Source organism: Saccoglossus kowalevskii, chromosome 20 (assembly GCF_978046115.1).
Source record: "Saccoglossus kowalevskii chromosome 20, keSacKowa6.1, whole genome shotgun sequence".
Taxonomy (NCBI): domain Eukaryota; kingdom Metazoa; phylum Hemichordata; class Enteropneusta; family Harrimaniidae; genus Saccoglossus; species Saccoglossus kowalevskii.
Window position 1 is genome coordinate 8,377,473 of NC_140660.1, and position 15,106 is coordinate 8,392,578.

Genomic DNA, 15,106 nt, shown 5'->3' on the forward strand with positions numbered 1-15,106 from the left:
GTGTGAGTTATGTGGGTGCCCTCTCAATTGCGATAAGCAGGCCTTACACTGTGACATTCTTGAACAAGCAGCTTTTTAGGCTAAAAGAGGTCCACTGTTTCAGAGAAGGATATGTCAATTCGATTCTATTTTCATATAACAAAAATATTCACTAAATAAACACTAAATAAATTAGTCTGGTGGAGATTAAATGAATCAAAATCCATCTGACATTGTTCACACCAACATATAAAACAATCGGATTGGTTGTCAATAATATTTTACCAAAATTAGAAAACTTATATAATCATTATGAAAATCGACAAATGCGAGAGCTCAAAAAATATCAATGCAACCATTTAGAATAATAGCAGGCCCCTTCACAAATTATGTACATCAATAGAAATACGTCCCGTGAAATCGTACAATGAGCCATTGAACTGAATGTGTTGACAAGTAAATAAATCACTCCAGTTCTGAACTTCAAAGCAATTGCAAGGTACCTTGCATGCGTGAGTAGTTTGGGGGTCGCGACCTAATTAGTTCCATGAGTCACCGATGTTGTCTTTCCTGGAGTGGGTGTCTAAATAAATGACAACGGCAACAACTATTAACAACATCAACAAAAAATAAACAACAACAAGGACCATATCTACATCTTTTTCTGGTCTTCCCATCAGATCATGATTATTGAGGGTTAATGAGCTTGTTTAGAAATAACAAGTCACGCTGTATACACCCAAAACACGCAACAATGACCATGTTTGTAAACAAACAGAATCAATGTATATAGATGCGGTGCGACCTAAAGAATGTTGGCGATATAGGAAATAGAGCACAAACACCGTAGAGGGCGTATTTGGCAGCCCCCAATCGTGTCGTTTGAAGCTGGGAAAAGGAAAGCAGAGTCCTTGCCTGATTGCGAACTGAACTCACTGAAACTAGTCAAGGCTTTGTTCAGAATTGTTTGACTATGAGTTTGGGATTGGTAAAAATCACACGAATTTGGTAAGCTCACTTTAATTGAATCGTGATATTTGTATAGCCCTTGTGATAGATATAAACTTTGCCTTCTTCATTTGAACTTTAAAAAACCGGGATGAAACAGTCCAGTTTTAAAAACATGCTATACTTTAAGTGGTATCAGTAGCGGTGACGAGACCTAGGTGTGGTATTAATATACCAGAATAGTTTCGTGTTGGGGAGATAATTCCCCTAATTTATTGAAAAGAGATTGTTGATGGCGTGTGTCCTAGTGCCCCGATACTTGTATGCATTGCGACCCCATAAGCAAGTAGATTGGATTGTTGTTACACATGTAGAGGTTTAGTTGATTTCGCCGTGAGAAATTGTTTTAGTCACAATGTTATGGGTGTCTAATCCTTGTTTGACATATCATTTTCGACCCTTGGTAATCAATGGCATCCCGCTAGAGATAATGTTTTGATATGCGCTAAGTCATCATAAACCATCCTTCTGTGTAGTGAGAACGGATGATGGCACATTTCATTATGAGCCGGGCAGGTGTACGTGTATTCCAGGAGATAGACGCCAAAAACAATCACCACTAGCTCATTATAAATTCAGTCTTGAACCTATCTAAAGTATATGTCCGACTGTTACCACGTTAAGCAGCACTGTTTCGGAATGTACTTTAACTGGATTTGGTAGTGTTTAGGCCCCATCACAGATACTTTAGCTGGAATCTCTGACTGAGAGACGAGCTAAGTATTTAAATGGTGCCATTGCTATGTCTTTTGTATTTTTTGGTGTATTTTTATTTTGATACAAGGAGATAACTTTTGCATCTTTTTTCTTGTACCCGTTTATTACAATGCAGTCACATTTAAGTCTCCACTTTATCATTAGCGAAGCAGAACCTAGGTAATAAAGGAGACGGATTGATTGGAATCACCACTCGACTATAATTTATTCCAAATAGATTCCACGACCTGCTCTCCAGTTCCCTAAACATTGTTTGGGGTACTGTATAAATATCCAGTACAATACACCATTTTGTTACAAGGTATTAGAACAAAATGATAAAGAAATTAAAAATGAAGAAAATAATTTATACGACTAACTAAACTCGGCGTTGTCGACAGCAGAGCTACGACAACACATTTAGTACAAATAAGTTAAAAACACGCCATTGTGTGCTCTACATTCTAATTTTCCCAAAAACAAATGCCACCATTAACCCCTCTGGCTCATAAACAATGAATCCGATCATATCGAAAAACAAATGTTTAATGCTAGGATTATTTAAATAATGAATTCGACCAGAGGTTCAATTTCTTTTACCCGAACGGGAATGTATGTAAATAAAAACACTTTGAACTATATAGAATTTTTTTTCCTGAATCATTTAGCCAATATTAAATGTGACAAAAATATGTTGGATGATATATAGTCATCCACCGAAATTTCTTGTTAGCTGATCGCGGCGAACAACTGAAATTTCGCCGAGGGTTTTTAGCTGTATTGTCGCATTGTCAAGTTTGACGAACCTGACAAGACCTTGATTTTCAACATACAAATTCGCTTCAAGTTCGACAGCCAGCCACGTGTTTGCGTGGATAGTTCAGACACAACTATGGTATATGGGGTGATTTGCATAAATTGACGTATATTGTGATTGGTGTCATATGTTATTAAATAGAAAGGCCATGCATATCTATGTCAAATGTTATGTATTGAATTATTTATAAGCAAGCGACAAAGCCTACAATACATCTTTTGTATCTATGTAAATTAGCAATGCAACTAATTGCTGAATCTTTCTTTGGTGGTGTAGTTAGTTAATTGCATCTCAGCAGTTCACCCAGTAGTTCATCACAGCAGTGTACCAGCAAGTCGCTGATGACATCCAAAAACCTATAATAAAAAAATGTATTTAATGCTGAGATTCTATTATAATTGATTTTTTTAGCTCGACAGAAGAGTCAATATATTGGTATGATGACATTTCTGTAGAAACGAAACAACATTCCGTTCTGTATTTCAACAATCAACAATGAGATAGGCAGATATATTTCCACTAATAACTAATTGTAACTATAATTAAATATCAAAAAACTGTAACGTGTGTCATTTTCAGCGTGACATGTCTAGAAAAGATTTTTCATGTTACTTATCTGTAGCTGAAAAATAGTATAAGACAAAACAAATCATGATACAAAAACAAATGCATGTTTATATTCTTTTTTTTAAATAAATTGGAGGGCGAGTTGATATCTGAATCGTAATAGTTTAGTAATAAACAATCAATCTTAATCATAGTCGATATTTCCACTGAGCATTCCTCCGAAAGTTTTGGCAATATACAAATGATAAAATATAGAAACAAAATCAATGTGCTATGGCATAATATAGGAAGTATAATAAAAGAGTTCATTAGGGTACAATGTTTGTAAATACTTGGGAAGTATTCTGCCTCCCAATAATACTGTAGAACACGTTCAAATAGCTGCATGCAATTTTGACGGATTTGACTGTTGGCATGAATACTGCATGAAAACCCACCAAAAAACAGATTGTATTAAATTGTAATAATGCCTGTATTAAAGCCCAATACATAATAATAAATATTCAATACAGAAAGTATTTTTGCTGAATAAATCAACAATACAGGCTTAATACAGTAAGTATATGCACTCATTTAACACAGATAAATACATTTCATATTTTTACATGCATTCATCAACAATAAATATCAGTATTTACCTGTATTTGTAAGTTAATCTTTCTGCCTAAAATTTGTTTTCCTGTATTTGAGCAGAATTTATCTGTATTTATTTCATATACTAGTATTTTCTCCAGGGGAATTGTACTGGCTTTTGATATAAAATCATATTAAGAGTTTAAATTTTAAATCCTTGCCTTCTCAATTTTACATTCATGGAATGAACTCAGCATGTAATTGTCAATAGTTGGTTAAAGGGAGAGTAACTTCATGGGGATGGCGTGTCAAAATTGTTTTGTTATACCAACATTTTAATATAATGAATTGCACCTAACATTAGGCCGACATCAGGAGGTTCACCATAATGATGGTGCAGTCTATTAAAGTAGTAATAGAAGTAATAGATAATACGAAAGACACTTGTAAAAATAATGTGAAACAATTTAAGTGAAAAATGGAAATGTGAAAACTTACTTGTAAAAATAACATTGCAACTGTGTAAATGTTAAAATGTACTTTTAAAATTAAAAATGTAAGTAAATATTGAAATGTAGATCAGCCTGTCATTGTTGTATTGTGGGAAAGTTACTATATAAATTGGATATGTGTTCACAGGACGTGGTCTGTCAGTATATACATCCGATCTACTCCTTTTGTTTGTACAACCTTTTAGTCAAACCCGTCTCTTTTAACCGGTTATCTAGAATTTTGATCAGTTCATTTAATTCTGGCGCACTCCATGCTGGTTTTTAATGATAATCTCATCCTCAGCTCTTTCCTCTTCATCCGACATCAGCTCATTTCTTACATATTTCCATACATTTTTTTTCTTTCTTTGTTCCGAGAACTCTCTCTCTTGTCTTTTCATTGTCTGTAATTATGAGGAAAAGAATATGGTATTATATACAGATAATATTTTGGTAGGTTTGCATTGTTACTTTTTGGTAATTCTTTTTGTAGTTCACTTCTTAAAATACTGTTAGCTGGATTTCTTTCATGTTTGCTGCTTTGACACCTGGAAATGACCTCTCTTGTATTTGTGCAATTCATTGAAACGTCCACAGCTGATTTTGATATATCGAAACTTCAAAGGGGGTATCTGCAACTTTTTAAATCTGTTTTTATGACAACTGTAATCATTCCATCGATTTGACTAGCAAAAACTAATCATTTTTCTAGGTGCCCAAATTATTAGAGGTTTTTATAACCACTTTTATCAAACAGGTCAAGCAAGGTCAGCAATTGCCAATGAAATGCCAAATCATTTGTTTCATGACCACGAGAACAAAATCTGAGAGAAATTCATGTCAAGACTTACAAAATTACTATTTATATCTGTGACAATAAGTGTTTAAAACCAGTGCATGCAAAAATTCAAGCAAAGAAATACGAACTGGGTTTGCAGTAAATACACGTAGATTTTGTGTTTTAATACATTAGTTAAGAATTTTGTTGACAACTTAGTTATTATAATTGTTTAGTTGTTATTTGTTTCCAATAATTGCTCCATTTTACATGTGCTTTTTCCTGTTAAGAAGATTCAATAAAATTAATAATATTTTCTTACATGCCATCTACTTGAATGAGATTTCCTTCTCAGTTTTTTTTGTCTTGCAACTCTTCATTCACACTTTCTCTCTGTCGTATTCGTCAATTTTTTTAGAATAACCACTGTAAATTAAGTATACAAAATTACAATTTACCTCACCAGTGTTTTTTTGATTATGATATGGGTTTCCGTAATTTTCGAGTAAGCATATAAATGTACATATTCTAAGAATAAGCAGGCAGCCATCTAGACGTTTAATGCAATTTATATGTTCTGTTGACTATCATTTTTTTCAAAAACTGATGTATATAACCTAATGAGGTAAAATGTTCGTCTTATACGATGACGCATAGCTCAATATTCCAACTGTGATATATCTATGAAGGAATGTAATGTGTTAAGGTGTTAAATAAATCTTTTTTGGAAGATTTTCACTTATGATGAAAAATAGGACTGTTGTTCACCCACAATAACTGTGTTCCCATATTGTGTTTTTTTAGACATCTAAGCTAAATATTGATAATAAGAACTCATTGTCACCAATGCCCAAAAATGGTTATTTAAATAGCAACAGGAAATTGAAGATCGCATGACAATATGAACAAATCTCAAGAACGATTATGACATGTATATGTATATGCCTATCAGTTAAGAGAATAAGATCTTTATATTTATACGAGCAAGCAGGTGCAAGGCAAACCTTTTTCCAGAGCCTGGATGATAGACATAAAAAACATGCTTTTTCTATGAAAAGTGGAAAATCAGCCAACAGTTGTGAGCAATGAGGAGAAAATAATAAAATAATTTTTGACCCTATTTGCAGGATTTTGGTCAGATCTAATTAACATGAACAAATCCTCTCAGCAAAAAAGCTAATAGTCAGTGTGTAATACAAGTTGGCCTGTGTATTATCTTGGGCTCATGTCATGTCATGGCATTATATATTGCACAAAATTGCGAATGAATAATCCTGAGAGAGGTTCATCCTACACACTTACATGACGTAAATATAAAATAAGTCCAGGCAACAGTTTTGAAAAAGTAAAAAAAAAATAATGACAAATAAATTTGAAGATAACGTCAACAAATGAACAAGCGTCAGAAATAATCATCCTAAATACCTGCAAAGTGCATAGTGAATGGAAATAAATCATGCTTACGGTTATGAAGAATTAGTTGTTAGTCAAATAACATTTTTGACCCAATTTGCAGAATTATGGGAAAAGTACCTACAAACCCTGTAGGAACCAGTGGTTCAAAAAAAATTCACTCTAAACAAAAGCCTATTCTCTCATCTTTAAAGAACTGAATTAACCATTTTCATCACTCAGGTTTAATTTGTAACAGAATAACTCCTATATTCTTTGTTATCAGCACTACTTCTTCTAATCTGATTTCTCTCATAGATATACTGTGACATGTATTTTACCTGCAAAATAACATGTTTTGAAAAGAATAATAAACTGGTATGTACAATACTTTGTGGAGCTTCAGTTCTTTTTATTATGTCACTTGTGTTAATCAGTCAGTTGGCAAAACAAATACATTGTAGACAGCTATTTTTAGTCACCCTTTAATAAAAACCCAGATTGTTGATAGGTTGGTAGTTTCATCCCTGATGATATAAAATTACTAATAATACATTAAAAATTAAAATTATAATGTGGCCAAGCGTCATATGCATTTAATCAGGTACTTGCCCATCTGGAACCCTGAACCTAAACTCATCTGAATGAAGACGTCTTAATTTCATGTGACAAAAAAGAAAACACGTGAGATAATTAAATATCTGCTTGGTGAATAACAGCTATATAACTTGACTCTGAATCATATATTTTGGATGGAAACAGAAACATGAATCCAAAACATGCCTTGTGTGTTAAAATCAAATGAAGAATCACACTATTGAAGAACTTAAGCCTTTAATTTTATTATGCTACAGATAAAATACTCTATGCTTACAACAAGTTAAACAAAGTTATCTACGCTTGACAATGAACAGTCTGCATGTGAATATAACAAATGGAAGTTTTATTTAAAATAATAATACATACATACGTACCGATAATTCTGTGGGAGTTTCTTTTTTCGAGGTTTGTAGTTGTATCTTATCAGAATTATTTTTATTGTAGTTTTTTTTTTCAAATTGATTTATTTCCTGAAACATTGAGTCCATTTTTTTCGCACTTCTATACGAAATTAATTACCATTATGTCTTTCGTTTTCAACTACTTCATTCAGAGAATTTAGTCCAGCCATCATTTCACGGTGATCTGTGGTTGTTTAGAAAAAGAAGACAAAATCATTATAAAAACAAGTATTGCAGGTATTATTTATTTTCATGAACGCAAATTATTTCCAGCATATAAAGTTTTCCTATTGCTCCTCACCCATTCAAGGCATACATATATTGCATTTAATAATCCCTCCCCTTTTCCCATTCTAACCTCAAATCTTGATACATAGTAATATTATCCTACAATCAAGTATATTTCAATTAATAATGCTATCAGACAGGAGGGCCTCTAAAGAACTTTCTTGATACTTGAAATCGTTGTACGATAGAAAGAATGTACTTACAACTGCAACGCATTGTTCGTACTTCTCCAAATACACAGTGATGTTGTTTTTTGTTTGTCCAGCATTTTAATGAAATCTAAATCATCTCAACTTTAAAAAAAAAACATCAACATCATATACCAACAGCAATGTAGAATTAAAAAAGTATTGGGCTGCAAATGTGTGGGTATTTTTTTTTAATTATATTCTTGAGTTTATGTCACAGTTCAACTGTTGATGTTTGGGATTAACCTGTACCCCATGAACAGGACCTGACAAACACACACACTAAAATATTTCGTAAAATTACTTTTTTTAGTGCAGAAGACTAAATTTTAGGTATTTTTTTGACTAATTCTCATCCATGGTCATATCTATTTCCTAGTTGGGCTATTTGCTGCATTCTATTTTTACAGGCAGTTCATAAATAGGTGTGTTGGAATAGGATAGATTAAATGTGTCTATTCATAATGAGATGCAAACAATAGTTGATTTGAAAATAATGAAAACAACAGTGACACATTGAAAACGACTACCTTACTGTAAAATATGGCACATGATAAGTTGAAAAAGGCTATTTTGCAAGCACTTTCATCTAAAAAAAACATCGTAAAAAATACCATACACAAAATCGTGGAAATGCCTGGGCTACTTCCTGTATTTGAATTAATAATCCACACACTATTTGACATTAGTTTATTACCTTGACCAAAGTATCCGGAAACGGAATTTGGTGGTGTTCTGTCAAAGTAGGAAGACATATCTGGGCAGGACTCCAGAAGACGTACCTACACTTTATGCATTTTTTTAAAATTATGCTAATTTATTCATGACGTAGCAGTTTCTGTGCTCATGAATATTCATTAGTTTGTGGGTCAATACATTCTTAAAGAGGCGATATATTATTTTGGTGGAAAGAGTTAGAAAGGGGAGTAGCGATGCTTAGGGGGTCAATACTAAATTGACTCCATTTGGAGAGAAGCACTGCTTCTTGTTTCTGTTGTTGTTTCTGGCCTGCAGCTGTAAACTGTGTTCGTACTTTGCCGGGTTGTCGGCTTCAACTGGCTTTCATGTGAGGTAGTATTCTTGTGTTCTGTTTTTCTGATTTGAGTTCTTGATATACAGTTGAATTGTGGTTAAATTGTGACAATAAATGTGTGGACAAATATATGAAACTGTTGAACAAATTGCGCGTCGTCCAGTTTAAGACGTAAGTTATTTTATTATATATTCATTCAGTTTTGCATGGTGGAGTTTTGTGAGGTTTATTATATTTTCGCGACGTTCTTTGTTTACTTGTTACGGTTTGAGGGATTTCAGTTTATTTGATTTATGTTTTTACGGTAGCTGTGAGCTAATGTTGTTTTTTGTCGATGGCAAGCTTGTGTACCACGCCACGACGTTGGTCGTTGAGTGGTGTTTATTTTTCTAACTACTCCAGTGTTGTTGAACGGGAAAGCCAAAAAAACGATTGCTTCGGTTCTGGTGAGTGTGTATCTAGTGTTATTCGAACCCGTGTCATTTCTATTCCCCGTTTTACTGTGATTTTGAGAGTGTTTAATTATGTCTTCCTCACCCGTCACTCCATGACCCAGTTTCAACCACACGGCCATTTTGCGACAAAGTGCGTGACTCTTGGCGTGACCCGAATGACTATATGAACTGTTAAGCTAGGATTTATTACCGTTATTATCATTAAATTGTTACGTGATTTGTTTTACCTTATATGCAATGTCTTAATTATCTTTATTGCAATTTATATATACCAAATAGTATATACCGAGGAAACGACCCCAATTGAAGGTCATGTATTTTGTGACGTCACCAATTCGTGTGGCTTCTAGAACCGTGCCCATACTGTGGGGATGTTTATCGGTCATAACAATTCATACTTCGAGATGATCCAGGTTGACATGGTTGGAATGGACTGTTGTTGAAATCTATGTTTTCTGTATCTCTCAGTGGAGACGAAGATCGCATTACATTATTGGTAACCTGGTCAGCTGTTAATCTATTCAACGATCTTGATCGTAACTCATATTTTGATGAAAAATCGTTAAAAAAAGTAAACAGTGCAGAACTAGAAGGTTTGTGTGAACTCTTACAGAGGGCACCACCTGTACTGTGACCTCCTAGGTTATCGGTAATAACCAGGTTTCACCGACAACTTGTTCAGCATAACAACGACATCAATGTCAAAAATACCATACTATGTTTGCAAATGGACAATTATAATTTTATTGTAAAGTATATATTTATTGATCTTATGAAAGTAAATACTTTATCTGGATGGAAACTCTCTGATCGAAACTATACTTGGGAGTCGCGTGTCTGTTTTAAAAGTCAAAGGTTACTGGTATTTGCAGATTGACGCTCCATTGTTGCAATCAGCTATCAGGTAAACTGGCAAATATAGTGGAATAATTAAATATGAGAGGACAGATTTTTCACAAGAATGTACCTAAATAGCATAACAGTACATTATTTAAAAAAAGGATATAAATTTTTCCAGAATTAATATAAATAATTGCATAGTTGTGATAGGCTTAATCTGATTTAAATAAGATCTTATTGGTTTTTTTCAATTTATTTATTATTATTTGAGTTTTCATTTTTGTAATTTGTATGCACATATAATTATTCTATTAGTCTGATCGTCAAAGCCTTTACATCTGACAAAGCTCAGTTGGATGTCTCGTTCAACGAGATCTCAAATGCTGTTAAATACTATATTTTCGCTTCGAACTAATTTTCGTTATATTCCCTGAAGGAATGATTCAGTGAAAATAAATTCCAGTGATTATTTTTTGCCCAAATTTTACATTCATCTCATTGAAAATCAGTGAAAATGAATTCCATACGAAACACCAAAAAAAGTCTTTTTCAGCAAAAATTAATTCCAGCTAAAATAAAGTATTTTACAGTAACTAATGTGTGTATGCCATATCTAACGCTCTTTCTGATTGGTTGTTACAGAGGTTTGTCAGATCTATGGCCTTTGGCAATCAGACTAAAACAAATAAAATTTCAAAATAATAAGAATAAATAAGCCCAATAAGATCTTATTTTAATCAGATTGTGGTAGTATTCCTCTGATTGATGTAGCTGGCAATGTTTGTACTCTTAATTTATCATTGATTGTGTCATATGAAAATCTTTATCTATAACTTGACAATCTGGGCAGAGGGCATAACGGTGGGGGAGATTGGAATGGAGATTGGCGTAAATGAAAATATCTGGAAGGAAATCTTGGAGACTGTCGTGTGTGGCCTAGGCATGTTTTCGTTTGGGCTGGACTTTTTATGCGACTGAGGATTTGAGACTGAGGTAGTGTCTAATTTGTGAGTTGGAATAGTGGGCGACCTGGGGGTAAAAGTGCATATGTTTTATTAAAACATTGTAGATGTGGGTTGCGTGTGAGGAGTATCTTGTTAAAATGAAATGTTAAAACGGCCTAATGGTGTATTATTTTAGAAGTAGTGAGCAAGAATGGACTGGGGGATAATTTGGATGACCTATTCTGCTTTGAGGGGTGTCAATATTGTATGTGTAACCATGTAGTTTGTGTCACTCTTGAAGAACACAAACTATATTGCATGTGGAAGTATGGGTAGTCCATCTGAACTTAAATGCATGTGCATTAGAGATGGACCAATATTCATGAGGGTTTCTGTGTTATTCTATATAATTTACAATTGGATCAGTAAGTTGAGGCATTTCTACATAATAGGCATAAATGTTTTAGTTAACAATATATCATTGAGAGACACTCCATTCAACACAAGATGGGTAATTTTCGAAGTGATTTCGGTTATACTTTCACAGTTTCACAAGGTTCCAATAGTTAACTATGTTTAAAATATCCATATTAGCTATTCTGATTTGATTTGATTTGAACTTCCAGACTGGAAATGCTTGCACATCATTAATATTTCCATTGCAGAAGTTTTTACAATCTGACTCTGTTACATTTGTATGCTATTTGTGTTTGCAGGATGCAGTAAATGTTGTAAAGAATTCTCCAGAAGTAATTTTGGAGAGAAACCCGATTTCAGTGGATATGGCTATGCCAATTATGAACGTCGATCAGATGAGGAACACAAAATCAATGGATATAGAGCATCACAAGCTGCCACCCCAACTGAACAGTCTAAATTCGAAAGAGTATGATGCACGGTGGACAGTTTTAATTCAGCTTACATATTATTTGCCAGTATGATTCCATGTTATTGATCTAATGCACAATGTGCTTCGTGGCACTACAAAGTTTATTACAAAGACATGGATTAAATTAGGTATTTTAGTTCACCATTATTATTCAAGAACGCGTTGACAAAATGAAAATTCCACATAGCAGTGAGAGATCACCTTCCAAAATAGCTCCAGGTTTTTCTGTTGAAAAAACTGGGTTGTGGTATTCTTGCTCTTTGCCCTGAAAATCGTAATACCTGAAAAACATTATAAATGCTGGAAATTATTTGTTCATGCATGCAAGTTAATCTGTGTTATAAAGATTACAATGCAGGAACTTTTACAATCTCGTGTATTTTTAGCACAGTTTTGTAAAACGATTGCAAAAAATATGTGGAAGTAGCAAATGCACAATTAATATGCACTTATAAGATTGCATATTGTATTATGGACCAGTTTACTCATTTTGGCTATTTTCCTTTGAACGTTATAACGGAATACTAGGTTCTTACAAAAACAACAATCATTCAATAACAGTACAGCTAATGCGCACGTTTTTTGTAGAGCCAACAGCTTGATGACATTTTATGGCCCGAAGCTTTTCTTCAAGGTAAGGATATATTGTATTTAAATGAGCCTGATTCCAGAGGAACATTGGCAGAAACCACTTCAAATGTGAATTCAGGTAAATCAGCCAGTTTATTAGATACCTCCGTAAGATTTTCTTTCGCAAAATGCAGTCATATTCAGTTTTTAAAGCCTCAGTACCAGCTTTATTTTGATGAGGAGGATGTTCTTTCACTAGAAGAAATGTATTCAGTTAAGGCACTGAAAGTCCAAACTATCTCTGAGAGATATAATGGAGTATGCTATCTGGGCAATGTGTACACTACAAACAAGTGGAGGAGTGAAACATCATCATGCATTAATGCTAAATGGGTTGGTGAACAGAGTAATAAAAATAGTAAACAAATTGACCCCTCCGCTGATTGTAGGGCTGGAATAATAATGGACATTTTTAACAATGAGGTAATAGTAGATGGCCAGAAAATAGTTCACATTTTGGCAAGTGTTTACTTGTTCAAGCGACATCATATGTATAATTACTATAGTGGGCATACTGAGGTATGGGCAACAAAAATTGAGTTAGTGGAGCAGTATTTATACCTATTCAGCGAATTCATGGTTTATGTGTGTGTACGTGTTATAAGGTCAAGTTTCCTTATTGACATTCTACTGATGAGCAGATGAACATTGTTGTTCCATCATTATCTGTTTATATCTGCAATTGAAGGAACAATATAATATTGTTAAGTACATGTATTGTATTTCCTCTATTAAATGAGTTTGTATAAAGCCAAAATGTTGTTTATTTTTATTGTGAAAATAATATTGTATTTTGATCATACAAACACGTTTGTCAAAGTGCATCAGCTTCTAATAGAGGAAATACAGTGTTTTTATTTTTACAAGTACATATGTATATTTTTAGAATTTTTACAATTACCATATTTATTCTATTAGAAGTGCAATAGAAGCGCATGTTCACCCAAAATATTATTTATTTCTGTTATAAGAACAGACTAATATTGTATTTTGACCATACAAACACTTCATTTATGAGTTTTACGTGAAATGGCTGTCATCTTTAGTCTCAAGCCTATAAAAGCCCATGATGCAATATTGGTTTAGAGAGTTGAGTACAATGAAAACAAATTCTAATTAATAAGATACTCACCATTGTCTTCTTTCAGAATAATGGTAAAACTCTCTTTATTATCATTGAGAATTGAATCTTATACGACTGCCCATTTTTATATAATTTATATTTTACAAATAAGAAAATTCTCTCTTGTTTTTAACAGATAGAAAGGAAATTGTAGTTGATGTTCACGGAGTTTTGATGCACTGGGTGTCTAGTACATAAATTAAATATTTCTTGTTCATTTTGATACATTCATCTTATTTTAAGCTAATGCAGTATGTTATGAATAACAGGGAGTTTTTATTATGTTTCACGGTTTTGAAATATTATTGCATTATGATTTTAAATGCGTTTTTTTGTATTTGTATGAAAATACATTGTGTATATTACTTCATGTACAACCTGTAGATGTCAATCCATATACATATATACGAGAGGGGGGGGGGGTAAACATGTATTTCCAACACACAAGTATATGATAAAGCCAGAGTACATGGAATCTGTTGGGCTATAAAGTCCTACTGAAGATGAGATGATGCAGCATCAAGCTGAGATATTTTATTGTTGGGACAACTATACATCCCATTAGAAAACAGACACACTATCAAATTCTTTCAGAGATTGATCCCGGTATACCCCTTTTCAACTTCGCCAAATCTCTCCACGTAGTGTCCTTATAAATCCATAAGACACTTGTTATGCCCATTGATTTAACATAAAGTCTCTTGGTAATTTTACATTGCAACGCATAACACAAAACTTTATGAGCATATAAAGTCCTGTAATGGAAGCATGTGATTGGTTGATGATTGCGTGACATGATGTAAAAGAATGTTACTGGAATGGAATATATTAACTATTTTTAGTTAGAACAAATCAACACAGGTTAATCACAGATATAATACACAAAGAAAATATTTATGTGTTTGTTGTATACAAATCTGTTAAACCACATAAACCTTTCATCGCCACTAGTGTGACCACGTTTCGTCATTCTCGTCGGTCTGCAGCAAGGGGGCAGATGTCACCAGTAACTCCAGCTGACCTCGCATCCCCCTCAACTACCTCCTTCCACCTTGCCGGCCATCTACGTTCGCTGGATTCCAATCTACCACTGCCCTAGACAGTCTCTCCGGCCCCATATGACATGTATGTCCAAACCATCGGCTAATAATTATTGATATATATGCTTGCTATTTGATAAGTTTTTTTTCACGTTATACAATTACTTAGTGTGGACCTAAACTCTTGCTTTCTCCTTTGGACGCTCGAAGCTGATCTAGGAGCGCAGCGGCAATAGACTGGAACCAAGTTTCGTGTCTGAAACATGCACCCCATATTATACGTTTGACTAGGTCACCCAGTAATGTCTTCTGAAACTACACTGTTATGGCAACTACGTAATTATCCACAGTAGTCGCTGTTCATGACAACCCTC

The 15,106-nt window shown here is 33.7% G+C and overlaps 1 long non-coding RNA gene across 1 annotated transcript; it reads right to left on the minus strand.

The window, feature by feature from the left end:
- Positions 1–4,315: 4,315 nt before the first annotated feature.
- Positions 4,316–5,398, minus strand: LOC144354690 (uncharacterized). Its single transcript, XR_013420997.2, has 2 exons — positions 5,232–5,398; positions 4,316–4,535 (listed from the first exon to the last, which is right to left on the minus strand). It is a non-coding gene; the product is annotated as an uncharacterized LOC144354690 (long non-coding RNA).
- Between the last annotated feature and the right edge of the window lie 9,708 nt (positions 5,399–15,106).